A 25,144-nucleotide genomic window follows, 5' to 3' on the forward strand; every position below is an offset into this window, starting at 1 on the left:
GAATAGCTTCACCTGCCACTAGGCCCTTGTTGCTAACTTCCAGACCCATTCTGGAGAGCTACTCCACCACTTCAACAAATGGGGGAAGAGCTTTGTGCGCCCCATAGACCTGCTGAAGTACCTACATGTGCAGAGGGACAAGTGTCAAGCACAGCTGTGTCAAAAGTGGCACAACCTTCACCCATTTTTTCTCCCCATTTCAGGACCGGTGCATCCACCTAGGAAGGAAGACACAGCACTGCACTGAGTGCAGGAAGAAATTCATCTACTTGCAAGACCTGTCACAGCACAAGTGTGTGCAGCACCACTGCACTAAGTGTGGGAAGAGATTCAGGCAGCTCTCCAACATGGAGAGACACTGGTGCATGCACACAAGGGAGAAGAGCTTCACTCACTCTTCCACCCTGGCTCAGCACAAGCATATCCACACGGAGAACAAACCACATCTGTGCTCAGAATGTGGGAAGAGCTTAATTTTCTCCTGCAGGCTGGCTCAGCACCAGTGTATCCACACAGGGGAGAAACCATATCAGTGCTCAGAGTGTGGTAAGAGCTTCACTCACTCCTCAGGCCTGGCTCAACACTATCGGATCCACACAGGAGAGAAGCCACATCATTGCTCAGAGTGTGGGAAGAGCTTCAGTCACTTCTCCACCCTGGCTCATCACAAGCTTAACGGCACAGGGGAGAAGCCATATCAGTGCTCAGAGTGTGGGAAGAGCTTCACTTTCTCCTGCAGGCTGGCTCAGCACCAGCGTATCCACACGAGAGAGAAGCCATATCAGTGCCCAGAGTGTGGGAAGAGCTTCACTCAGATCTCCAGCCTGGCTCTGCACCAGCTAGTCCACACAGGAGAGAAGCCACATCAGTGCTCAGAGTGTGGGAAAAGCTTCACTCAGTCCTCCACCCTGGCTCAGCACCAGTGTATCCACACTGGGGAGAAGCTGCATCAGTGCTCAGAGTGTGGGAAGAGCTTTAGTCGATCCTCCACCCTGGCTCAGCACCAGCGTATCCACACGGGAGAAGCCACATCGGTGCTCAGAGTGTGGGAAGAGCTTTGCTAACTCCTCTAGTCTGGCTCAGCACCAGCGTATCCATACAGGGGAGAAACCCCATCAGTGCTCAGATTGTGGTAAGAGCTTCACTCACTCCTCCAGCCTGGCTCAGCACCAGCGTATCCACACAGGGGAGAAACCATATCAGTGCTCAGAGTGTGGTAAGAGCTTCACTCACTCCTCAGGCCTGGCTCAGCACCAGCATACCCACACAGGGGAGAAGCCATATCAATGCTCGGACTGTGGGAAGAGCTTCACTCAGTCCTCCAGCCTGGCTCAACACTATCGGATCCACACAGGAGAGAAGCCACATCAATGCTCAGAGTGTGGGAAGAGCTTCAGTCACTCCTCCAACCTGGCTCAGCACCAGCATGTCCACACAGGGGAGAAGCCACATCAGTGCTCAGCGTGTGGGAAGAGCTTCACTTACTCATCCAGATTGGCTCAGCACCACCGTATCCACATGGGGGAGAAGCCACATCAGTGCTCACAGTGTGGGAAGAGCTTTTCTCAGTCCTCACACCTTGCTCGGCACCAGCTTATTCACATGAGGGAGAAGCTGTAATAGTGCTCAGAGTGGGAAGAGCTACATCTAATCTTGCCACCTGTCCCAGCACCACCATACCCACACAAAGGAGAAACCACATCTGTGCTCGGAGAATGGGAAGTGCTTTCTCCACTCTTCCATACTGGCCCAGCACCAGTGTATCCCAATGCAGGAGTGTCCATAATTCTGCCAGTGATACAGGAAGGGTTTCAGGATGTATACTGGTTCATTACCTACCAGTGTCTGCATCCAGGGAAGCAGTCTCATGCAGGTGGGCTGCAGCTGCAGTTCACCCTTAGTTTAGCCTTTCTAGGGCACTGCAAAACCCAAAGGCCACAGAGGCTGGCCTCCCAGGTTTGATGTGGGTGAAGGGTTGAAAGGAAACACCTCAGGCAGAGGCCAGCACAGATACTGGGGGAACCTGTGAGGAGATTGTGGCAGAATACCATCTCTGTCTTTTCCCAAACTCTGCTAGGTGACAATTTGGTTACCATGGTCACTGCAGAGGGCAGAAACCTCTGGTCCCATCTACTTCAGGTAACCCTGAGTTGTAACCTGAGCTGGATACATTTCTGAGGGAGGTGGGAAACCTCTGCCTATGTGATTGGCATCACATACCTGGGTGGGGGGCTTAAGCTCCCTATTGTTCCAAGCAATGCCAACATGACTGGGAGGGGGCTAGAGCCACTGGAAGTCCCTCCTCTTACCCCTAGAAGTACTGCTTTGGGAGGGGGCAACCAGTGATGCTTTTCAAATTGCTTGGCTGGCAGCCAACAGTTCCTGGCCTTCATTGGATCAGGTAAATGAGGTCATAAGGTCTATATAAGTTATGGACTGCTTAGGAGGAGGGGCAGTAGCCATGATGAGAACTTAGAAAGAAGCGGGACCATCTGAAACTCTCCTGAAACTCATGATAAATGAACTGCTTGCCTCCAGGGGGAATCTTCACCTGCCTCTTTATGATACTTGTGAGTAAGCTACTTGAGAGCTACCTAGATATATAGCTTGCAGAAATGCAGATACATAATCAAAGGCTGCCATGCCACTGTTTGCTCTGTGGGATTGCTTTGATTTTGCTCTACTCTGTACCCTATTCAAAACCTACTCCTTGTGACCAGTAAAGTTCTCCTTAGTATCTAGCATGGGAAACTTATTGGAAGAGGGTTCTAGATTATGCCTTGCGGTCCCCTTGGTTTGACTGACAAAGGAAAACCATTATTTGTGCTTCAAATTAAGGGAAGCACCCCAGATTCTTGCAGTGTGTCAAATACCCATCAAAGACTACTAGGCCTGTGTTTCCCAGGGGGCACAGGGCCAGGATCAGTCCAGACCCTGGGTGGTGGAGCTGTTACCCCAGGATTGCAGGTGTTCTCTAGGAAGTGGGTAGGCGAGACATGAGGTGCCCCCAGGGCGGCACTCTGAGCCTGGAAGCTGGTCAGGTGCAGTGAGGTGGATGGCTCAGCGCAGGAGCACCCCCTACTGGCCTGCCACAGAGATGATTTTTGCATCAGCCTTGGAGCCTGTGCCACCCCATCATTCTCTAAAAGCAGGCAGCATTCCCAGGGGGAGAAGAAGTATCATTACAATAGGTGACCTCCCCAAGACAGCTGGCTCCAAATGACACCCAGGGACTGCCTTTGGCCAACTATCAGCTTTGACTTCTCTGCTGGCTCCAGGGTTCTTCTATGTGAGGCTTTAGAGTTGCAGGAAGGAGGACATTTATTTCTGGGGAAGTATTCCCTGCCTTCCACCCTGACCATGCCTTTCCTCCCTACCGCATCCCCCCTCTTCCAGGCCTGCACTTGCTGATCGCAGTCTGCAAGAAACTGGTACTGCAACCCCATTAGCCCAGTTTGGCGGGTTTGTCTTCTCTGCCTCTCCTCAGAACTCAGCACCACCAGGTGCCGGCTGCCCTCCTTCCCACCATCCTTTCCTGCATGCCATTCTCTGTAGCACCTTCCTTGGTAATCAAGCCTCACAACTTAACATGATACCCCTGTAGTTGGTCTCTGCCCTCTCAAGAGAAGTGAAATGCAATAATAGGGGTAAAGGAGGTGCAGCCTGTGACAGGTCCTGCCTCTTCTGTGGAAGGGTTAGAAAACGAAGGCATCGTCTGGGTGAAATGCAGCATGTTGTAATCTCCCTTTGGGAATACTAAGGCTTCCCTCCTTGTGCCAAAGCTGTTTGGCTCCATGATTGTCCTGTAGGAGCTACTCCATGAGGTCAGGGTTAAAGTGGGCAATAAATTGACTATGAACCAGCAGTATGCCCTTGTTGCCAAGATGGCTAAGGACATACCCAGCTGCACTGGTAGGTGTGTTGCTAGTAGGTCAAGAGAAGTGATTCTTCCCCCGTGTTCAGCACTGGGGAGGCCACATCTGGAGTCCTGTGTCCAGTTGTGGGCCCCCCACTACCCAAAGGATGTGGACACATTGGAGAGTCCATCAGAGGGCAACAAAAATGGTGAGGGGACTGGGGGACATGACTTTGAGGAGAGGCTGAGGGAGCTGAGCTTATTTGGTCTAGAGAAGTCTGAGGTGGGATTGAATAGCAGCCTTCAACTACCTGCAGGAGGGTTCAGAAGAGGATGGAGCTGGGCTGTTCTCAGTGGTGGCAGATGCCAGAGCAAGGAGCAATGGGCTCAAGTTGCAGCAAGGGAAGTTTAGGTTTGATATTGGGAAGTATTCTCTCACTAAGAGGGTTGTAAAATACTGGACCAGGTTACCCAGAGAGGTGGTGGAAGCTTCATCCTTGGAGGTTTTCAAAACCCAGCTAGACAAAGGTTTGTCTGGGATGATCTAGTTGGAGATCGTCCTGCTTTGAGCAAAGGGTTGGACTAGATGAGCTCCTGAGGTCCCTTCCAACCCTAATTTTCTATGACTTCTTAGAGCAATGCTTGTTCTATACATTTGAGAGAATTGGTTATAGCCCACTTGGTCTCCTCTGCCATACATTTGCATTTTCACAGATCTGCATTTTACATATTGGCTTAAGTTCCCATTTCATCCAGGAGAGCCCATAAACACCAGCATAATCATCCTGACCAAAGAAGGGCGTTTGTGCCCAAAAGCTTGTAAAGAACTATTATTCCAACAATTTAGTTGATCTAATAAAAGATACCACGTTTACCCAAAGAACCTTGTCTATATTCCATACATCCTCATCATTTGTTGGATAGGCTTTACTTTACTTTCTGATCATTGAGCTCTCGCCTGTCTTTCATTATTCAAATTGCTAGGTGAATTAAGCTACATAGAGGTTTGTGAGTCATTTTGGTGGGACCAGGTCTTCAACCCTTTCTTAGTGCCCAGAAGGGCTCTGGGGGGTCACTATGCCTCCCCTGAGTGTTCAGATTTGTGCTGCTTGGGGAAGGGGGCTGGAGGGCACTGTCCCCATTTTGTTGCATTTTGCTTCCAATATTTTGCTCCTTTTCAGCCATTGCTTTTCATATCTGGAAGCTTCATGGCGTATGGGGCTCCCACCCATCCCTAGTTCTTCCCCTCTTGTATCCTGAATAATACTAGCTTTCATTGTGAGACCAGCCATTCCAGCATTTTTCAGTGTTTTCCATGCATTTCCTGTGTTTGATCACACAATTACCCCCAAAGCCACCAGCATGAGCCACCAAGACCTGTGCACTTCTGGCTGCACTGCACTGTGGCTGGACAAACACCCCAGGGTTCCTGCACTGCCTTTGGGCTGCTTATAGGGCTGAGGCTGGTGCCAACATGTCCTTGCCAAAGCTAACAAGAGGTGCAGAGGCCAGCCTGTACTGCGTGTAGACAGGTGGCAGGGCTGTGCTTGGGCGATACTGGTTCAGTGGATCGCAGCCTGCAGTGACCGAGGAGAGCCCCTCCATGCAAGTGGTGACCAGATGGTGAATTTCAAGGGATGGAGCCATTTCCTCTTTGGAGCAGTAAGTTTCTCAGACACAACTCAAGTTTCTGCATCTGCCTGGAGCCGCTGTTAGGAGTTTCTGTACTGGGAGTGTCCTGCGAGGAGACAAGCAGTGGGCCTGTCTCTGAGCTGAGCTGGTGAGTGCAGTGGCACCAAGACCGAGATTGGAACATGGGAAAACTGCTAGCAATGTTAAAGGAGGATGAAGATTCGATGGGGAGAAGAGTCAGCAAATGATTCATGGAGTGAAGTAATTGCCTTCCAGGGAGAGACGCAGGCAGCCCTGTCTGTTGAGTTTGTTCAGAAGAAGAATTATAGGATGCAGATGATTTCACAGGGAGGAAATACTCCATACTTGGGAACAGAGCCATCACAAGGGAGGGACAAATTGGAGCAACCACCCCAGGCCCCGTACTTTGGGGGGCCCCACTGTCACAGAGCACTGTGGTGCCCTGCTCCCAAAAGAGGGGAAAACAGCTAGGGAGGAAGCCCTAGCAGGGAATAAGGAGCCCAGCTGTGGGTTGCTGGGGCAACCAGGGAAGGTCAGCTGACCAGAAGGGGCAGGGCCTGGCTCCCTTATAAACCCTAGGGGCTGGAGCTAGAGGCAGTTCCCTTCCAGCTGCCAAAGAGGAAGGAGCTCTCTGCCATGGGAGAGAGAAAAAGCCTGATACAGGAGCAGCATCCAACGTTGCTGAGAGTTAAGGGGTCACTGGTAGGACTGAGTGTTGTTAGGGCTGGGTGGCTTCTGTTTATGTTATAGCCGAAGGGCTTGCATTTATGTTGTTGTTTGTGACTGGTGGTTTAGGAAGAGGCTATTAGGGGATGGAGGAGGCCTCATAGGGAACTCACAGAGGAGTGTGAGGACCCCAGTGCCAGTGAGGGTGCAGCGTTCAGGGTGCATAGACCCCAGCCCTAGAAGAGGGCAATTGAGAGTCTCCAGAGATTGGGCATTACTGAGAAGCCCCAGTGAGGGCATGGTAAGCCCCAGAGAAGGGACGGCCTTATTGAGAAGCCCGGTGCGTGCATGTTGAGCCCAGAGAGGGCGGCTTGACAGAGAAGGCCCCAAGAGGGGGCAGCAGTATTGAGGAGCACCCTGAGAGGGGGCAAAAGCCCCAGAGAAGGGGACAGTTACTGACAAGCCCCAGTGTGGGTGTGGTGAGCCCCGGAGAGGGGGCAGCACTACCAGGGAGCCCCAGAGAGGGGGCAGTTGCCAAGAAGCCCCAGAGAAGGGGGCATTATTGGGGAGCCCCAGAGAGGGGGTGGTGTGACTGAGGAGGCCCAGAGAGGACAAAAAGGGACCAGATTGTAATTAGAATGAGACATAACATCTATTCCATCGGCGAGGTGTGGACTGAGGTGTAGGGGAGGAAACGGAGCTGCAGATAGCGCCCCCTGGCAGCGGGGTGGTACAAGGGCAGCCTCCCACTAAGGAACACCAATTAATCAATTAACAACAAGGCATGGCAGGTGAGTAGGTGAGCGGTTGCCCCAAGAACAGGTGTGTGGGCCACAGCTAGGTCGGCCCAGGTCATGAACCTGTCACACCCAGAAAGCTGGGTGGCGCAGCATGATAATGCCATGCTGCTGCCAGTTTCACATCTGGCCGCTCGCCACCCTCCTTCCTGGCTCCCTGCCCTTTGTTGCCGAATCTGCCTCTGGCTTCCTTGTGTCCGGGGGCGGGACTCCGAACACTGCTCAGATTGTATCTGTTCAGGGGGTTTCTTTAGCTGGGTAGAAAAAAGGCAGCATGAGTGAGTGGAGGAATGGAAGGCAGGTGACATCTTGTTAACAATCTGGAGATCATGACAGTGTTGTGACTCGAGAGGTGAACTTGCCACCTACCTCCCCTGCAGTGACCTTCCCCTCCATTAGCTGCTCAGTGGCCCTCAGTGCTACCAGGTCTGTCCGGCACTGGGCACTCTCTAATTCTTTGTCTTTGGTGCTTTGGAGTGTCACTTTGCCTTAAGAACAAGAGGAAAAAATCTGCTCCTCTGAAATGGAGACCAAGCAAACAGGATTGATATTGTCTTAAGAATATGCTTTAATCTTTCTCCAACTGAGAATCTCTTAGTTCCTAAATAGATCCGTTTATTGATCATTGCAAAGTATCAACTACTAGTATACATATACATAAAGTTTTAGCAAGCAATTCAATTACATATGCATATTACCAGTCCTGTGAATACACTTCTCTGTCCACTGGACAGACATCACAAAGCTGGCTGGTTCCCTGAAGGAAGATCAGATGTCTTCCAGTCTTCAGACACAATCGTAGAGGAAGCAGCTTGTTTTTTCTCTTTTCAAGATGGGGATATTAGTCCTTTAGTCATGTAGCCACCAATTAGGTAAGTTTTTGTTTTGCATCAACAGGTTTCTTTTTTATGATGATACTGCTTTGTATCTTCCTCTATCCATACTCTCCTGTTTGGTACCAGGGTCCTCCTGCTTCAGGTACGAGTGGGATATGTACAAATAAGCTCTTTTATTAGACTTTTCACAGAAAAACAAGTTGTGTAATTGCATAGCCTGTGCATGGGTGCCAACTCTTAAATGCAGTCATTTCTAGGCTAGGCCTTACGGGCCTAACAGACCACTGCAGTTCTGTCAAGGGTCGAAAGGCTGAACTGTCTCCCCACTCGCACAGTCAAGGACCTATGACATGACTGGAATAACAGACTTGGTTGGATAGCACACCTAACCGGAGTACTGTCATGAATGGCTGCAAACTGTTCAGAAAGGACTGGCAGGGTAGAAGAGGAGGATGATTAATGCTGTATGTAAAAGAGCTTTAGAAAGCTGGCTAGATCATCAGACTCAACTCTTAGTGATCAATGGCTCAAGGTGTAGTTGGCAGCCAGTATCGAGTGGAGTGGCCCAGGGATTGGTTCTGGGACAGGTTTTGTTCAATATCTTGATTAACAATCTGCAAGATGGGATGGATTGCACCCTAAGCAAGTTCAAGTATGACACCAAACTGCAGGAAGTAATATACTATGGGGTGAGGATAGGATTTGGAGTGAACTAGACAAATTGGAGAATTGGGCCAAAAGAAATCACATGAGGTCTGACAAGAACAAATGCAAAGTCCCGTATGTAGGATGGAACAATCCCAGGTACTGCTACAGGCTTGGGACCAACTGGCTAAAGAGCAGCTCTGCAGAAAAGGATCTGGAGTTACTCTGCTATATGGAATGTACCTTTAAGGGGCCTGCAGTGGAACGGTCCAGTTTTCTCCCTGATGCCCTGTAGATGCGGCTTGTTGGTGTGTGTGGTTCTCCCTGCAAGCTGTGAATGTGTGTCAGGACCTTTGCCTCCATTATTTTGAGCAGGCACCAGGTCATTTCCCCCCAACCCCCCACCAGGATCCCTGATGGTCCCAGGGGAGGCATAGCCAGGCCCAGGGTCAGTGAGAATCTATTCAGGGAACTTCTGGTGGGACTAGACATGTTCAAATCAGCAGGTCCTGACGATCTCCACCCCAGAGCGCTGAGGGAATTAGCAGAGGTCATTGCAGGACCCCTTGAACAGCTTTACGAGCACTCACGGTGCTCTGGTGAGGTGCCACAGGACTGGAAAAGGGCCAATGTGGTCCCCACTTTCCAAGAAGGGAAGGAGGAGGATCCAGGAAACTATAAGCCCGTTAGTCTTACCTTGGTCCTGGGGAAGATCTTTGAGAAGATTATCCAGGAGCACAACTGCGAGGGGCCGGCAGGGGAGATCATTCTTAGGGGCAATGAACATGGGCTCATTCGAGGCCACTTCACAGTTAGGGTGGCTAGGATGTGGAACCAACTTCTAACGGAAGTGGTGCTGGCTTCTACCCTGGGGGTCTTTAAGAAGCAGCTTGATGCCTACCTGGCTGGGGTCATTTGAGCCCAGTTTTCTTCCTGCCCAGGCAGGGGGTCGGTCTTGAAGATCTACAAGGTCCCTTCCGACCCTACTTCTATGATTCTGTGGGGCAGATCCTGTCAGACCAACCTGGTGGCCTTCTACGACCAGGTCACAATCATTGGATGCAGGTGTCACAGTGGATGTAGTGTTTCTGGACTTTAGGAAGGCCTTCGACACTGTCTCTCACCCCATTCTCATTTAAAATATTAGGTGACTGTGGTGTCGATGCCTACACAGATAGGTTGCAAATTGGCCGGAGGGCTGCACCCAGAGAGCGGTGATGGATGGGTCTTTTTTGACCTGGAGGGAAGTGGGCAGCGCGTCCCCCAGGGCTCAGTCGATGGGCCCACACTGTTCCACCACTTGGATGAGAGGCACCTTGTTCTAATTTGCAGGTGACCCTAAGATGTGCGAAGAAGTGGGCACGCTAGAAGGGAGGGACAGGCTGCAACTTGATCTTGACAGGTTATGGGGGTGGGTGGATGAAAACAGGATGGGTTTCAACACTGACAAGTGCAAGGTGCTGCACCTGGGGAGGAAGAACCAGCAGCAGACCTGCAGACTGAGGAACTCCCTTTTCTTCAGCACAGAGGCAGAAAAGGATCTTGGTGTCTTTATTGATTCCAAGATGAACATGGGCCGACAATGTGAGGACGCAGTCAGGAAGGCCAACCACACCTTGTCATGCATCCACAGATGCATCACAAGCAGGTCCAAGGAGGTGATCCTCCCCCTCTATGTGAGATTGGTCAGGCTGCAGCTGGAGTACTGTGTCCAGTTCTGGTGCCGAACTTCAAGAGGGATGTGGACAACATGGAGAGGGTCCAGAAGAGGGCCACTCGCATGGGCAGGGGGCAGCAAGGCAGGCCCTATGAGCAGAGGCTACGGGACCTGAAACTGTTCAGCTTCCAGAAGAGAAGGCTGAGAGGGGATCTGGCGGCCATCTACAAACTGGCCAAGGGGAACCAGCAGGCTATGGGAGAGTCCCTGTTCCCCTGAGCACTACCTGGAGTAATGAGGAATAACGGCTATAAGTTGACTGAGAGTAAATTCAGGCTAGATGTCAGGAGGCACTGCTGCACAGTCAGGGAGGCTAGGATCTGGAACCAACTTCCAAGGGAAGTGGTGCTGGCTCCTACCCTGGGGGCCTTCAAAAGGAGGTTAGATAATCACCTAGCCAGGGTCATTTGATTCCAGCATCCTTTCCTGCCCATGGCGGGGGTTGGACTTGATGACCTACTCAGATCCCTTCCAACCCTACCTACTATGAAACCATACTTATTTTATAAGGAGGAAACAAACAGTTGTCATTGAGACTATGGAGGGTTTACCGGACAATCTTGATAAAAGGATATTTACAAAGCAGTTCTTTATACAAAGACTGCCATCAGCGATAGCACCACACGATATTCTCAGGCATAACAAACAACATTCTATCAGCGTGATCCAGAAGGCTTTTTATAAAGTCACTTTTACCATGGTTACTAGGGCCTGCCAAAATCACAGAAAAGGGGTGCTTCCATTGCATATCCATTTTTAAAAACTATAGGGGAGACTGTTAAAGTTTTCTGTGAGGACCCTTTTGTCATAAACGACTTTCTATGTTCTTCTCAAGGCTTTGTTTTCTATTGTCCACTTGCTTTTGTTCCTGACAATAGAGTGCTGTTGTATCACAATTGTTTTAGGGTGTCCTGAGCGGGGTTCACCCCATAATCTAGAACACGATCTTTCAAGTGTTCAAAGTTGACTCTTTCACTGTTGGATACATGCAGGGTAATCTCTTTGACCTTCAAGCAAACATGTCCCCTGGACAACTTGTACCCATAGGTTTTTGGACCAGCCAACACAAACTCTGTGATGTGTTCGTCTGGTGGAATTTCACTGGTGCTTACCTAAATAATCGCCTAGCCAGGGATTCCAATCTCCCTCGTGGCTCACAGATGTTACAGAATCTGTGTCATGGTACAGACACTGGTCTTGCAAGCTGTCTAACAGGTTGTACAACTCTAAGCATGCATAAGCGGTGGTGAAACAGGCTATAAAGATGTTTGTGTTACCTGAGAACATGTAACGCTCTTTGGCGTGTTTCCAAGACATGCAGGCTGCTTCATCATCAATAAAGTCACAAGAGGAAACTTCATAGGCGGGAGAAAAGAGGTAGCCAAAGAGTTCTTCGGGGTCTCTCATGATGCTAGTGTTAGGTAAGTTGGTTCTCTAACCAAATTTATCCCACAAAGAATTTAGAAACAATCTTGTTATTTGGTGCTTTGCAGGGTTTGGTTTGATATGTTCTGGGTATAAGGTCACGCCTTTTTTTTGCAAGAAATTGGCCACGTATCTCTTGTTTTTCTTGGTACACCAGGCATGGTAACCTGAGGCTTCCTGCTTCTCTCGGAGGTGCATTTTTATGTACCGTGAAAATGGGTGCTAGTCATCTTGGCAAAATGCCAGACTTCATAGATTTAAGCTACTCTGTACCCCCCTTGGCAATAGCTTTATTCAATTCTGGTGTGCACCACGTGCCCAGGAGGGCCCTCTCTTCATCAGTGTGGTTGCGCTTTTGCTGTCTTGTTTCCACACAGAGGCGGCGCAGCATGAACATAAGTTTCCCATTCACCCTGGTGAGTAGCATGGGGAAAAAAAGGCTTCACAGTGGGTACAGTTTCACCCTGGCTATTCCAAAATAGCTTGACAGGGGTTCGAAATTGTCACGAATGATTTCAGGGTGTCCAGTTGGGTATTCCTTCATCTTGTTTATGTGCCCCTTTGTGCTGCCTGGCTTGTTGGGGTGTAGCCCCTCCCCTCGACTTGCCTGCCACAACTTTGTTGTCAAAACTATTATGAGAGGGGGTTCTCAGTGGAGATCTTCCCAGGGGGCCCTCCTGACGGATGGCAGTACTTACAGTTGTTTGGCGTGATGTTCCACGGGGCTCCGCCTCCCCTGCACCCCGTCCACTTGCCAACCGGGTGGATATCCATTAATGATGGTCTTCAGCCCTGTAGGATGGCCCAGGGCCTGCCTTCCTGGTTTCGGTTGCTTTCTCAGGGTTTGTTTTCTTTCAGAAAAAATATTCCCCTGAGGAGGAGGGGGCTGTGGAGCTGCCTCCTCTATCCCTGCCTCCTCAAGGGGGCTCAAATGCCTCCTCCCTCCTGCTGCCCGCAGGGAACTCCCCTGCCTCCTCAGGCTCCACTTCCACCGGGAGCTGGAGGGGTTCCCCTGCTTTGCCTCTGGCAGGGGGCTTAAAGGTCTCCCTGGTGCTGCCTGTGGGAGCCGCACAGGCTGTGTCGCTCCCTTCCCGTGCTGGAGCCGCAGCCTGCCTAGCGAGCTGCTGGCCTGCGCTCTCTCTCTCTCCGGCTCTCCCCCCGCCCTAGTTCCAGCGGGGCTTTTAAACTTGCCTGCGGCAGCTGGTATGGCTGCCAGGATTGGTCCGGCTGTTTCTCATGCCAGAAACAGCTGATTTAAATAGCTGGCGTAACGCCGGTTCACGCGGCTGCAGCTGCAGTCGTGGCTCCTGCTCCAGCTGCCCTGCAGGAGGTGAGTTATCCCTGCTGGGGGTCTGTTCCTGGGGTACAGAGCCCACAGGGTTTACTCTCTCCCCTTCGGGAGCCTGTGGTGGTGCCTCGCTGCCACAGACTGGTAAAATCGTAATAGTGTATTTGTTTGCTGAGTTTAGTTTGGTAATATAGACAGATGGCATTAGTTCTCCCCCTCCTTCCCACCCAAAACAGCATCCCTAGGCACCAGTGGAGAAGACAGCAAGGTTCTGCTTAAAAAATCTACCAGCTCCCCATCCGTCTCTAACAGAGCCCTCCGCTCATGCTCCCAAATGGTCCTAATGATAAACCCCTCTCTCTTGAGATAATCGGTCTTGCGCAATGCCTGATAATTCAGAAACCCGAAGGTGGTCCCCATCAACAGGTGCTGGTTTTTCTCATTGTAGCGAGTGACAGAACCATGGGGGAAAAAAAATCTGTTAAATTCAAATGCTGTAGGTTCCCCAGCAATGTTGGCATAGCTGTCTAAAACGTAGGGTCCTACCTAAAATTCCCTACCCTGTAAGGCACATCAAATTTTAATATTTTCTTTCTCTGAAATGTACATTAGCCACTGGATAGATGGGGTTGAAAACTTCTTTTTCTGCCTGTGATAGTTGTCTGGATGAAGTGCTATGGTCTGCGGTTCGAAAAACATAAACCTGTACGTGGCCTTGCAGATGGAGGCCAGCATGATGTATTGGAAGGTTCTAGAGAGCGTTCTACATTTTGGAATTCACCATCTACTTTCACTCGGTCTACCCACCGTGTCATTTTCATAATCTCATCCCTGTAGAGGCAGCAGGCCTCTTTGAAAATGTTTATGGCCTGCTGGCAATAATAGGCCAGCTCCTTCTGCATGTCAAAGGTCTTATCGTGGTTATTCTGATACCATTCTAAAAACTGTCCTTTCTCACCGGACATTATATTTTCAACGCTGTAGTACTCCATCTTTGGGAGAGGCCCCACATAATTTTGGTCTTCTGCTGTGTTAAAAAAATGTGGGAAATAACTTCTGCATCCTTCAAACCCCATCGCCTGTGGAAGTCTGCTAAGTTTCATTGGCAAAAAGTTTAAAGAATATATGAAGCGGATGCCTTGCCTGGTCACTTCAATGCACATGAGTTTACTGCCCTGGGTGATTAGTTTCACCTCCATTTTTTCCTTCAATAACTGGCTGACAATGAAGTAACCATCATAGCCTTTGGCACTGTGAGCTATGAAGGTGTAGTCCTTGAACTTTTTATCCATAAAAATCTTAATAAAATCAGACAGACACTCTTCACCCTTAAACTCCCAAGTGCTTTCTGGCCTTTTGGGCTTAACTTTACAAACCTTTTGGGGGTTTTTGCCTGTGGGTTTCTGAGGGTTTTTTTTCCCCCTGTCTTTAGCTCCATTGCAAAAATGTAGTTGGGCATATGCATCCCCGTCTCCTGCACTTATTCAAAATCATAAAAAAAAAAAAAAAAATTTACTCCTCACCTTCTTCAGGCTCTTTTTAATGTGGTGCATAAAGCACCAGTGCTTGTTTACATCCGTGGTTTTTCCATAACACTGTTTGCACTACTGCCCTTTGCACTCATGTTTTTTGTCCACATAAGATTTACACTCATTGCACAGAATTTTAGTCAGACATTCGATCCACTTTTCAGAGGCCAGGGCCACATGCCTTTCTAAGCACTCTTTGGAATGACAGAATAGCTTACAATTAGGGCAACTCTGTATCCTGCCCACATTTTCCGTGCAGTTTGGGCTCAGGCAAAGATGACATCAGAACCTGCATGTGTGAACCACCTGTACAACATCTGACAAAGATGGCAATAATTTCTCATGCCAAACACCTTTTTCACATCCAAAATACTGCAATAATGTTCACCATGCAGCAGAAGAAAACAGGTGTCGGGGTATCTGGGTGCGTTCTGTGTTTTAAATAAACTCCACCCATTTTTTTTTCCCCCCCCTATGTATCACTATGTGAATGTTAACCTGTTCAAGGTCTTCAAACAAAGGTACTTGATGGAGCATAACCTTTTCATATATAGACATGCCTAATTTCCTATGCAGTTTTTTGGCACCATCTAGCAGTTCGGCATCTCTGGCCCCTCTACATTTTGTAACAGCCAATAGACTGCCTGCAAAGCACAGGTCAGTATCATAGGTATTCAAGTCAATTAAATACTTCCTCTTTTTAGCAATGATCTGGGAATAGGGGATAGAGCAGGGGCGGGCAATTATTTTGGGTGGAGGGCCACTTACTGCGTTTTGGCAAGCCATCAAGGGTCACATGACAGGCAGCCAGGGGCAGATAAATAATAATTTTCTAAATTTTTTTTAGGGGTCCTGCAGGCCAGATAGAATGGCCTGGTGGGCCACATCTGGTCCCCGGGCCACATCTTGCCCACCCTGGGATAGAGCTTATAACTCTATGGCTCCCACCGCCCTGGCCTCTCACAATGACCACAACCAGCCAAAATGTCGAATTGAGCAATATTTCTCTCTGGCTTTGTAACAGGTTACTGAACCACTCTAAAAACAACTCTGGGGTAATCTGGTTTAAATTAATAGACTGAGAGTATAAACAGTTTGCTATGCTATCTGCCTGAATACGTAACTGGGCATAGTCATTGCCTGTGAATCTCTGGTGGAGTTCTGCTACAATTTATTCTACCCCTTGGGTTATGGCTTCATATGCCACATGTAATGGCACATGCTCCAGATTCACAAAATGGAACTCCTCAATGTACCTCATCCCCCCAAACCTGGCTACAGACCACTCTTGCCTTCTTACCCACACCATACATACATCTGGTAAAACATCCTCTGCTGACTTGGGAGACCAGGGAGCACTTGAGGGGTCCTCTAAACTGTCTTCTACACCAGATTTGCTATCCCACCTCTCTGACTCTTCAGGTCTTGGTGGTACAGCAGGCCTGGGAGGCCGGGGAACATTTGAGGGACACTCTAAAAGGCTTCCTAAATCATAGTCACCATCTCCCTCTCTGGCTCTGTGGGTCCTGGTGAAAGGTCAGGTATGGGAGGCCAGGGTACATCTGAGGGACCCTCTAAAGGGCTTCCTGAATCATATTCTCCACCCCCTCTCTCTGGCTTCGTGGGTCCTGGTGAAGAGTCAGGCCTGGGAGGAGGGGAAGAATTTGAGGGGCCTTCTAAAGTACCATTGCTAGGGGATCTATTATTTTTTCTCAGCTGGTGTTTAGCCTTCCCCACGCTCCTCTTTAACCAGACCCTTACTTTTTGCCCCACGAGCCACTTGCTGGTTCGCCACCCATTCTTACCCGCGTGTTTACCATGACTCCCCCTCTTATGATACAGGCCACGACTACTATCCGAGTTACACAGACTACCTCCTCTCTGAGTAAAATTTACCCTTTTGCTCCGGTAGTAATCATGATCTTTCTAACCGCTCTGCACACTCTTTCTGAGATGTATGCACCTGCCAGCACCACTCCAAGCCCCCCTTTTTCACAATAATCATGATCTTTCAAAAAAGGAGAGACTCTCCTCTTCCTCTAAATTGTGCAAGCAATAGGTCCTGAATTTCTTATTTATGGGGCCCAGATCCCCTGTTTTGGGGGTGTGAATCCTTTTACATATGGTTTTCTCAGAGGTATAGGGCTTGTTTTCCTCTGAGGGACCATGCCCTTCTGTTCTGTCCCAATGGTCTTCTGATTCTCGGGTGTTATGATCTGCAGGCTGAGCATTTCTGGGTATTTTTGCTTGTGCTTTTAGAGGTCTCCACCCTGACCCCCACTCTTCTTCAGGAGTGGTGCGTGTGATCACTTAGGAAATATAAAATTTACATCTCAGCATTGAGAATCCACTTTCCTCATACACTACAAATTTTAAAATTTGCTTAACCCCCTACCCTCTATATTCACAGGGGGATCATACAAACACACACAACTTCTCCTCCCATAAGAAACGCATAAAGATTCAAAAGCTGACTTCAGAAAAATTACCTTTTACTACTGGATAAAAACATGACTGTATGTGTTTGTTCTGCTTTTCAATTTTAGAAGAAGAGGTTCTGTTTGAAAATAAACAGTTGTTATAACTTAGTGTGATTATATTAACACAGTCACAAATAACCCACCGTTTTTAAATAATTTTACCTTGCTGTGATAAAATTACATGTGGTTCCCCCACTTGATAAGCTCTCTGTAATATAAATGAAATGATACAATAAGTCTTCTGTATTAAAAATTAAATACTACAGTAAGGAAAATAGTGCATGTATAAAATAAAATATAACTGTTTTAAAACAGTCATGCCTAAAAGATAACTCCACCTCTTTAGTCTTAAAATATGTAGAGATCTGGACACACAGGTCAGCTTTTTTGTGGTTCAGTTTATCTTTACAATACAACCCTGGTTCTTGGAAAATTCACAGCCCCTCCCATAGCATAAAAGCCCCGTAAGAATATATATTTTAATTTGTCTTTATATCCATCAAAAACCTTTACAATATTTACTGGTTTATTTTTTTTAAACCTTCTCCTAAAAAGAGTTGTTTGTGTTTTTTTTTAATCCTCTCTAGGGACCATTAAGCCTTATTGGCTTTATCTTTACCACAGACCTTTTGGTAAAAGATAACCCCTTTAGTCTTAAAATATGCAGAGCTCTGAACACACTGGTCATCTTTTTTCTGGTATGATTTATCATTATAACACCTCTCCCCCCCCACCACCCCCATACCATACAAAAGCTGTGAGAATATATATTTTTAAACTCAGTCTTTATTTCCATCAAAAACTTTTACAATATTTACTAGTTTATTTTGTTACCCCTTCTCCTAAGAAAGGTGGGTTGTTTTTTTTTATCACTTCTGGTGACCATTAAGTCTCACTGTTTTTTATCTTTACAAAAAAACCCTATATGTATGTGATTACAGATCCAAGACACTAAAGCAAATGCTAATCTACATTAGATGTAGAAAACTGTTGATGTGCTTTACGACCCCACAGCCTCCCACCAAGATCAGCAAAAGATATAAACCCTCCCATTTTAAACTATTTTTGCTAAACCCTTCTCTTAAGCAGGGTTTAATAATTTCTAATACCAATTAAGCATTCAATATGGGGTATGAGAGTTTTATTTTCCTCAGTGGTCAAATCATGAAGGGCAGCATTAGGATCTTCTGCAGAATACACAGCATTTAGAAGCTCTCTAACCTGAATTAAATGTTTCTCAGTGATTCTGAGACTGTTCCTAGCAAACCCAGTGGCTATAACAGAATTGAAAATGCTATCATGACATATTTCCTGGCAATGTTCCTGAATTGTTTATGTCTTCATCTAACCAAGTAATACAATCATGTGCTTCTTAGTCATAGATTATGAATCTTGACCTCCTTGATCATATGTGCAACCCCAGCATCAGTCAAAAAGTCTCTTCCTGAAGCAGTATTTCATTATGACATAAAAGGAAATGCACACAAGAGACTTCATGAAGATTTTACGTTCTTGACTTGAAACAGGACCTGATGATTCAATGCCTAATTGTCTTCTGAACTCTTCAGCCTCATCTGGTCTCTGTTCTCTGGAAAAGCAAATGCTTCCTTCTGGTGTACTGGTGAGTAGGCTTTCTGGAGTCATTAAAAAGGCTTCATCTAACTGCAAAGGAGTTCAAGTAAAGGACTCAGTTAGCTGCTGTTTAATCAGTCCTTAGCTACTTCCAAACACACATGTACCATGAAGTGAACCCACACCACTACCCTCAAAATCTAAGTGCTCTCACAGCCATGCTCCAAGTCTCTTACCCGTCTCTCCTCTGCAATGACCTCTATTTCGCATGCAGGCTCTGGCACAAAAATACCATCTTCCAAATTCTCAATGTCTGCTTGGGGGGGGCCTGGGCCTCCTCCATTTGCTTGTTCATTGGGTCTTCCTGAACAGGGTTAGGTGTCTCAGAGTCTTTGGGCTAGAAGCCTGGCCTCCTTTTCAAAACTATTTCTATGGTAAGGCTTTCTATGAGGCTGTCTTGGGGTTGTGGTGAGTGGATCTACAGGCATTGTGAAAAAACCTGTATCTGCCCCTGCTTGCCTTAGCACAGTCTCAGATAAACAGAGGGGTCATTTGGGAAAGCAGCTAGACCTGATGGCCTTCCAGCCTAAATCCCACCCCCTCTACTTGCTCCAATTGGTTCAGCATCATTCTTGGAAGGTCCAAGGCCTCTGAAACCCCTGCCAATTGGGCGGGGGTGATGGGGCAGATTGTTAGAGGGGTCACACCACCCCACAGGCCACACTTGTGCTTCAGGGGCTAGAGCAGTCTGGGACCTGACAGGTCATAACTGTACCACGTGGTCTAGGGCAGGTCTTGCAGCATGAGGGGGTGGGATTTTGGGGTCTGCCTGGGCTGTCCCTTTGATGTCATGGACCATGTGGTGGTGGCAGAATCACACACCATGTGACTGGGGATGGGGGCAGAAATGCTGATGTCACAAGCCATGTGACTGGTGGCGGAGCCAAGTAGATGATGTCATGTACCATGTGACTGGGGTGGGGGAGGGGTTGATGACATCACACACCACATGACTGGGGTCAGAGGGCATGGCTAAGGAGGCAGGACTTCTGGTTCCGCCCAACTGTCACATTTGCATTGAAGGGCGGTGAGCCTATATACTAACTGTTGCACATTTGTACAAGGGATGGATAACTAAGGTAGGGAAAATGACCACATGGAGCATCTGCACTGGCTGGGAATTGAACCCAGGTTTCCTGTATGGTGATCCAATAGCAGATTTCATGTTTGCCAATGCTTGATGAGAATAAGGGTCCTCTGATACCCTAGAAAAGATAATGGTGACCCTTCTCTCTGTTCCAGTTCAGTCCAAAGAAAAAGAAGCCAAAGGTCTTGGGTGCTCTTCAATCTCATGGTCCAAAGCAGATCAATAAGCACCAGCCAGAACTGAAATAAATAGCCTGCATTGGAAAAGAGAGGAAAAGATGTAACCACAGGGAAGTGATTGTTCTACCTTTTCTTTCTTTGCCTTTGCTAGGTAAGGAAGCCTCCAAGTGCAAGGATTTCCCTTTTCAATTGGAGAGAAGAGAGTTTGCTCACAAACGAGCAGGAATCAATGAAGAGTGGAGGTGAGGGCCATTCTGGGAGTGGGCTTGTTTCCCTCGAACCGAAACACACACAGGAGCTGGGCTGTGGCGAAAGAAAAGAGGATCCAGTCATGCAACTGCTGGGGACCATATCCTAGAAGGAGAGACTATAGACTTGAAGCCATCTCCAGAGGTCACACCTAGTCCAAACCCCCTTCCCATGCACGTTTCTGTCCCACCTATTCCTAAAACTACACAATCATCCCTAGAGTGCAACTACCAGGCACGTTACCCACAGACACCAACAGTACCCTACCCTGTCACTAGTCAAGCAGGGGAAAGAGCGCTGTCTGTGTCTCTGGTGCTGAAAGTCCTCTTAAAAGATACTGGAGAGATCAAAGAAAGACATCCATGCCTCCCCCTACAGAGAAAGGCAACCACCATGGCGTCATACATGTCTGACAGTGGACTTAAATTGCTTCCTGATCCCATATTGGCCTGACCTGAGTGCAGGGGCAAACCCCCCCAAACCAGAAATCTTCCAATTTTATTACCTGCAGGGGCATTGGCACGTGTCGGGGTGGCTTCTTGGTGCCTACTGCTGCACTTTCCAGTGCACTCCAGTCACAGTGACTCCTAGATCCTCCCTGAGCAATGCCTTCCCAAAGCCTTCTTGGAAATATCCAAAGATACCTTTCCTAAGCAGCTATTCCACTGCCTCACTGCTCTAACAGTGAAAAGGTTTTTCCATATATCCAACGTGAAATGATTTGGCAAGCATTTCAAGACAATGCTATATATCCATCATTCCCCAGTGTCTCCCCATAGACAGCTGTGCTCTTCCTTATCACAGAATATTTGGAAGGAAGCTCATGGTACTTCAAGCTATTTTCTGCCTGTGGGTGTCTGGAGGTGAAGGGCTCTCTGTTTAGCAGAGCATCAAATGTCCTGATGAACAGTGCCCTTGAGAAAGAGACACATTTGATGACACCTAGCTAAATGCAGCATTCCATGTGGGACTTGAACCCACAATCTCTGGCTCAGAACTATAATGTCATCTCTATTGGCCACTAGGGCTGAAAAAACTCAAGGAAGCAGGAAAAGGTTTTTTCCTCTACATGCAACTGTCTCCTCATAGGCCATGGACCCCTTCCTCCACACACCTTAGAGCAGGGACTGGCAACATTTTACAAGCCATGGGCCTGAACAACTTGGTTCCCATCCAATGTGGACCATGTGGCTGCAGCCACATAGCAGCAGCAGGGGACTTCTCCCTGCCCATGTCCAGGCCAGGCAACTGGCAGTAATGAATAAACTCTATGGAGCCAGCACCTCCTCAGAGTCATGGGGTTGGAAAGGACCATTGTCTTCTACTCCTACATCCTGCACAAACACAGGGTGCACTGGATGCAACCTGCCCTTCTCCTGGCTCTACCCCACCTCTGGAGACACCATCAGTGAAACAGATCCCACCAGTTCCCTCGGCAGCTTGTTCTATGGCCCTGCTGCTATAACAGGGAGAGAGTAAAAAGAAGGCACCGGGTAACATGGGGCCCCTGCAGGACACACTTGGAAATCTGTTGGTCACACCAGATTATAAAGCTAACCTCTAACAAATTCTTTGCCTCCAATTTTCTGAGCAGGTACCGGGATATCCACCCCCACCGGGATCCCAGATGGACATAGGAGAGGTACAGCCAGGCCCAAGGTCAGAGAGGACCTAGTTAGGGAACTTCTGGTGGAACTGGATGTGTTCAAATCATTAGGTCCAGATGATCTCCACCCCAGGGTGCTGAGGGAATTGGCAGAGGTCATTATGGGACCCTGGCACAGCTGTATGAGCATTTGTGGTACTCCAGCAAAGTGGCAGATAACTGGAAAAGGGCCATTGTGGTCCCTATTTTCAAAAGGGGGGGACCCAGGAAACTATAGGCCCGTTAGCCTTACCTTCATCCTAGGGAATCTCTTCATGAAAATTATCCAGGAGCACATCTGCAAGGGACCAGCAGGGGAGATTATGCGTAAGGGCAATCAACATGGTTTCATTCAAGGCAGGTCCTGTCAGACAAACCTGGCGGCCTTCTACGACCAGGTCACAAAATCCTTGGACTCAGGTGTCACAGTGGACATACTCTTTCTGGACTTTAGGAAGGCCTCTGACACTGTCTCTCACCCCATCCTCATTAAAAAACTAGGCTACTGTGGAATTGATGCCAACACAATCAGGTGGGTCCCAAATTGGCTGGAGGGCCACACCCAGAGAGTGGTGGTGGATGGGGATTTTTTGACCTGGAGGGACATGGGCAGTGGGGTTCCCTAGGGCTCAGTCCTTGGGCCTGCACTGTTCAACATCTTCATCAGCAACTTGGATGAGGGGGTGAAAAGTACCTTGTTCAAATTCGTGACTAACACTAAGATGTGGGGAGAAGTGGGCACGCTAGAAGGAGGGACGGGCTACAACTAGATCTGGACAGGTTACAGGGGTGGGTAGATGAGAATAGGTTGGGTTTCAGCACTAAAAAGTGCAAGGTACTGAAGCTAGGGAGGAAAAGGAACATACACTGACACTCCTGGTATCTTTTGTGATGACACACTCCTGTGAACTTGGAACCAGCACTTGGTCCTCCATCAAGTCACAGGAGCGTCCCCCCTGAATTGATGCCAGACACGATGGCAACAGCAGGAGCCTGCACGGACTCCTGCAAACACTGCCCAGGCTTTGGAGCATGGATTCAAGAATATGTATCTTGTGCAGGAGCCTGTGAGGAGAGAACTCCCGACTACAGCGGAAAGAGGTCAACACTGGTGAGTGTAGGGGGTGCACACTGTGATTGGCAGTGCAACCTCTTGAGAGAAGCACTGCTGAAGCTGCCGATGGCATCTGTGGGTGGTAGGTGCTTGCTACTCCCCCTCACACCTGCTGCCACCGACACTGCTGCGTCTGCCTCTGGGAGCTCCCTGCTCACTGCCACCATCGCCGCTGCAGTCACCACCTGCAGGCAGTCGCCATGCCCCCACAGCCTCCAGGTGCATGCATTGTTCATGAGCTAGGACCTGCTGGGAGTGGGTCTACCAGGTTGGATTGAACATCAGGTTGGCTCCCTGCGGGATGGGAGACAGAAATGTGAACCCCAGGCTCTGGGTTCTAGTCAGGTCTGTGAAGAACTTGTCTCAACTCCCACCTGCCTGCACCCACCACCAGCTTCTTTAGCCTTTGATAAACACTTCTTCCCTAAAGCCCAAAGCAAAGACTTGACCTTCACAGGTGTGTGTTGGAGAGGAAACACACCCCCTAGGAACTGTGACTTAGTACACATCCCAGCAATGCCTGGGTTCAAATCCCAGCAGTGCCTTTCTTTTCCCCACCTTTCAAAAAACGGGGCAGGTCAAAATGTTTTGAAAAATTTGAAAAGTTTCAAGTTTTGACCGGGAAGCTGGGCTATGGGCTTACTTACCTTCAATGCGTTGGCTTGCTTCCCTGCAGTTAAAGAGGAAGTAAAGGGGAGGGAGGGGAAGGAGTGCTTGCTACTCCCCATCACACCTGCTGCCACTGACACTGCTACGTCTGCCTCTGGGAGCTCCCTGCTCACTGTCACCATCGCAGCTGCAGTCACCACCTGCCCCTGGCAGGAAAGAGGACCAAGGTCAGATGACCCCAGCCAGGTGATTTTCAAGCCTCCTCTTGAAGACCTCCAAGTTAGGTGATAGCACCACCTCCCTTGGAAGCCCATTCCAGACTCTGGCCACCCTTACTGTAAAATGTTTCTTCCTAATGTCTACCCTAAATCTACTCTCCACTAGTTTGCACCCATTATTCCTAGATACTCCCTGGGGCGCTCTGGTAAACAGCACATCCCCAATTCCCTGCTGTCCTCCCCGATAAACTTCTAGGCAGCTACAAGGTCACCCCTCAGCCATCTTTTGTAAAGGCTGAAGAGCTCCAGATCCCTCAACCTCTCCTCGTAGGGTCTTTCATGGAGACCACTAATCATGTGAGTGACCCTCTTCTGGATCCTTTCCAGATTCTCCGTGTCCCTCTATTGAATTTGTAAATATATACGCAGAGAAATATATTTCTACTGCATTCCTATATCTCTTTACTGCACCAGACCCACATATTTGAGTTTATGTACACAGACAGATATTCATAGATGTTAGGGTCAGATATATTTCTATCGTGTTCATAAATCCCTTGTCTGCACCAGTAGTACATATTTGAGTTTATATAGGAACGCAAATACATTTCCATATTGCTTGAAAAGGAAGACATGAACCACATCATGAAGCATAGTGGAAAGGCAGGTGGCCACACTGCCCAGCCTTCAGGGAGGGGTGGAAGAGGGAGTAGAGGGACAGCTGTAAGTTCCCCCATCACCAAACCGAGATGCAGGCACTTTCCTCCAGCTAAAAGGGATGAGGCTGCTACAAACAGCAAGGAGAGGGGAGCAGTACCACTGCCACTGCCTGTGCCTGAGACTGCATCCCCTCCATGTGCAGAAGCCATCACCCCCACCCCACTTCCACCATGACAACAACAACCAGCAACACCAGCACAGTAGCCTACTCCACCCCTCTGTCACTTTCCATGCTGAGCCATCCAGTGCCAGAAGAAAAGCTGGCGCTGGACCTGGGTCTCGGTGCCCTAGCAATGGAAATTCTGGGGAAGGTGGGGGAATCAGCTGAGTTTGTGCTCAACACCGCTCAAGTTTCCCTTCAAACCTGTTTAAATTTGCTGATGATACCAAAATTTGGGGTGAGGTGGGCATGCTAGCAGGGAGGGAAAGACTGCAGCAAGACCTGGATAGGTTGCAGGGTAGACTAACAAAAACAGGATGCGTTTCAATACTGACAAGTGCAGGGGGCTCCACTTGGGCAGTAGTAACCAGCAGCACACTTAAAAGCTGGGAAACTCCCTTCTTGAGAGCACAGAGGCAGAAAGGGATCTTGGAATCATTACTGACTCCAAGATGAACATGGGCCGACAATGCGAGGTCACTGTCAGCAGGGCTAACCGGACCCTATCGTGCATCCACAGGTGCATCTCAAGTAGGGCCAAGGAGGTGATCCTCCCCCTCTATGCAACACTGGTCAGGCCACAGCTGGAGTACTGTGTCCAGTTCTGGGCACCCCACTTCAAGAGGGATGTGGACAACA

General features: G+C 48.7%; 2 protein-coding genes and 1 pseudogene across 2 annotated transcripts in view; 2 read left to right on the top strand and 1 right to left on the bottom strand.

Moving 5' to 3' along the window:
* Positions 1-4,739, top strand: part of LOC102575564 (zinc finger protein 883-like) — a 100,143-nt pseudogene extending 95,404 nt beyond the window's left edge.
* The window catches only part of LOC132248240 (zinc finger protein 420-like), a 178,436-nt gene that overhangs the window by 11,281 nt on the left and 142,011 nt on the right, over positions 1-25,144 (top strand). The gene's annotated exons all lie outside the window — the stretch shown is intronic.
* Positions 17,661-25,144, bottom strand: part of LOC106738673 (zinc finger protein 420-like) — a 28,650-nt gene continuing 21,166 nt past the window's right edge. Inside the window, exon 8 of the mRNA XM_059721209.1 lies at positions 17,661-23,613. The gene's annotated coding sequence lies outside the window, so the exon portion shown is untranslated. The remainder of the gene's footprint in view (positions 23,614-25,144) is intronic.

This window comes from Alligator mississippiensis, chromosome 2 (assembly GCF_030867095.1).
Source record: "Alligator mississippiensis isolate rAllMis1 chromosome 2, rAllMis1, whole genome shotgun sequence".
Lineage (NCBI taxonomy): Eukaryota > Metazoa > Chordata > Crocodylia > Alligatoridae > Alligator > Alligator mississippiensis.